At 47.0% G+C, this 3439-nt stretch overlaps 1 protein-coding gene across 4 annotated transcripts in view; it reads left to right on the top strand.

Annotated features, from left to right (window-relative positions):
* Mvb12b (multivesicular body subunit 12B) overlaps positions 1-3439 on the top strand; it is a 163512-nt gene that overhangs the window by 124338 nt on the left and 35735 nt on the right. The window lies entirely within an intron of this gene.

The following is a 3439-nucleotide window of genomic DNA, read 5'->3' as shown; positions in this document are numbered from 1 at the left end:
GGGGGGGGGAATGGCCAGCCTATGCGCAAAGGATCTGTGAGCGATACAAGTGTCTAGAAAAATCTATGCAAATTTCCCTCAAAGATGCAGCTCCCTGTTAGATGCTTTGCCTTATCATTAGCTCCTAAGACTTAGGGCTTGAGCTAGCCTACAGTCACCACTACTCAGTGGTCTGTGGATCAACACTAGTTCTTCTGGTATGTTCATCATGGCTGGACTAGATGGTCATGCATGGGGCCATCCACACATATGTCAGAGGTGACAACTTGGTTGGTGTGGGGAGCACAGAGCCAGGACTGTAGGCCTTCATTCCACATGGTGGCCTTGCAGTTCTTATTCAGCCAGCCCAGCTGGGACACAGCAGGGAACCACACTCCCAGGTACACAAACTGGTGTCACATCGACTAATATCCAATTACCCCAAGCAAGTCACATCACCAAGGAGGAGGGGGTGGCATCTCTGATGAAAGGGCTTTGCAGAGGGATGTGTGTACAAAGTTAGGAGCCACATGTGGCATCTTTAGCCTACAAACTCCTATCCTTTCTCAGAGAAGCTTCTGTCCTAGCCACAGGGCTTCCTCTGTCCTGGCCACAGGGCTTCCTCTGGCTGATACAAGGCAGTTGCTAGGGAAGAGGGAAAGATCCCAGTGTTGAATTTATTTACATCTACTGTAGAGCACTTTCTATGATGCCCCAGAGATATATACTTTATAATTAAGAAATCTAGTATTTGAGATAATTCCTATTAAAAGTCGGATGTCAGCCCTGGGGTAGACATAATAACCTTATGTGCACATTACAGACTTGGCAGGAAATCAGGTTTGAGTGAAGCCCCATCACCTTGCTCAGCCTGAAGATGGTGAAGGTCCTGTCTTCCTTAGTACCTTGTGCTGAGCCACTGTCCCTCAGCCTGGACTCGGCTTCCTTTGGCTTAGGTGGATGTTGTGCAAGCCAGCAGGAAGAGCACCAATGTGGTTCTGTCTTCTTCCTTAGAGCGGACATCAGGGATCCGTGGGCTGTCACAACTCAGGATTGAAGTTAGCTTAGATTCCTTGGGTAAATGTGTGAAATCACTGTTTTCCCTTCCATGTGGCCCTACAGTGGGAGCTGAGCTGTGTCTGGACAGTGAGAGTGGCCTGTCCCTCCTCGGTCCCTGACCTCTGCTCATGAGGGTTTGGCACCTGCTGACCTTTGTCACTATCGTTCCTTCAGTGTTTATGGGTTGGCATTTGATGAGGAGAAGGCCTTCCTCTCAACCTATGTGTGTGTGTGTGTATATATATATATTTAAGATTTACTTTATTTATTTTATGTATATGAGTACACTGTAGCTGTACAGATGGCTGTGAGCTATCATGTGTATGGCTGCTGGGAATTGAACTCATGACCTCTGCCAGCCCCGCTCGCTCCAGCCCGCTTGCTCCGGCATAATTCACTGTAGCTGTCTTCAGACGCACCAGAAGAGGGCGTCTGATCTCATTAAGGGTGGTTGTGAGCCACCATGTGGTTGCTGGGATCCAAACTCAGGACCTTCAGAAGAGTAGTCAGTGCTCTTACCTGCTGAGCTATCTCTCCAGCCCCAACCTATGTATATATTTATCAGTTTGCATCAGTATGAACCAGTAGGATCTCGTTTATTAACCTCTTTCCCCTCTGAGACGGTCTAGCTATGTGGCTCAGGCATATTTTGAACTCCCAGTCCTCCTGCCTCAGTCTCCTGAATGTTGGTTTGGTAGGTGTGCATCTGGCTCCATCATCATCTTCTTAGATGATCATGTCCCATGTCATCTATGGGAATACTGTCCCATATTTAGCCAGTGGGAGCTCCATCAAGCCAGACTCCAGGCCCTTCTGGTACAAGATGTTTCTGTCTTTCCCATCCAGTCTAAAGGCAGCCATGTCTCCAGGAGCCTGCTCCTTATAGAGCAGGATGCAAGGGCTCCAAGTGTGTGTGCTACGTGCAAGTGCCCTTGCCTCTAGGCCAGTGCTTCTCTACCTTTCCAACGCTGCGGCCCTTTAGTGCAGTCCCTCTTATTGTGGTGACCCCAACTGTAGAGTTATTGTCATTGCTATTTCATAACTGTACAATTTGCTATGTATTTTCCAATGGTCTTAAGTAACTCCTAGGGAACGGTTGTTCAACCCTCTCAAAGGGTCTTGACCCACAGGTAAAGAGCCCCGGTTCTAGGTCCTTGGCTGAGGAACGTGTTTCTGCATGTGCACATGTATCCACACAGATCTATATTTATATCTGTGCGTGAGTACACAGCTCCTCCTCCTACACATTGAAACCTGACAAACTCCCATTCTGGTCCATATGACACAGTATGTGCTGAACTTGTGTGCTTCCTGACATTTCCTGGAATATGTCTCAGTTGGAAGAACTGGGTCCTACAGTAGCCTCCCTCGGCTCTGTTCTAGGGCCTTCCACGGGTTTCCTCCGGGGAAAGAGCCACTTGGCTCTTTTTTCACAATATTAGCAACTGCTGAATTCTCTTTCTGAACATTCTCTCCCCCCATCCCTCTCTCCCTCTCCCTCTTTCCCTCTCCTTCCCTCCCTCCCTTCTCCCCTCTCTCTCTTTCTTTCTCTCTCTCTTTCACATACACACACACAAAAAGAACCTCAGTGCACCAGGCCAAGTACTACTTATTTCTCTTGTCCTTACTAGTTAGTCCTAACCTTCTTGTCCATGGTGATCCAACTCACATGAACCCATTTTCTTCTGTTGGGCATCACAAGTGCCCCCACATGTCACATGTCAGATGGAAGCCCCAGCTCAGCCCAGCTGCCTCCTGGCTTCCCATCCTCATAACAATCCCTGGTATCCCATTCTGTCACCCCGGATCCCTCCCGTTCTTCTAGCTCAGTTCCCTCAGCTCTTCCATTTATGTTGTTTCTATTCCTTTTGCCCCAACCACCTGCACCAGCTCATCACCTATATTAACTAGGGTTTCATTAATATAATAAAACACCATGAACAAACCTGAGAAGGAAAGAGCTTGTTTCATCATACACTTCCACATCACAGTCTATCATCAAAGGAAGTCAGGGTAGCAATCTGGAGGCAGGGGCTGAAGCAGAATCCATGGATAAATGAATGTTGCTTAGTGGCTTGCTCTACATCAATTGCTCAACTTGCTTCCTTGTACCAACCTGGATCTCAGGTCACCGCCTCTCAGTGGTCTGGGTCCTTCTACATCTATCGTTAGTCAAGAAAAGGCCCCCACAGACTTGTATGGGCAACCTGATTGACAGCCTGTACTGTCTCAATTGAATTTCCTCTTTACATATATCTCTAACTTGTGTCAAGTTGACAAAACAAAACAAAACAAAAAAAACCTAGCCAGGACAATTGCCCTCTTGTCAACTTGACACACCAATATATTGCTTTTAATCCATAATTTTTTTCCTTTTTTTTTTTTTTTTTTTTTTTTTTTT

The sequence above is a fragment of the Mastomys coucha genome, unplaced genomic scaffold (genome assembly GCF_008632895.1).
Source record: "Mastomys coucha isolate ucsf_1 unplaced genomic scaffold, UCSF_Mcou_1 pScaffold15, whole genome shotgun sequence".
Classification (NCBI taxonomy): domain Eukaryota; kingdom Metazoa; phylum Chordata; class Mammalia; order Rodentia; family Muridae; genus Mastomys; species Mastomys coucha.
This window is presented reverse-complemented; position numbering and strand designations above follow the sequence as displayed.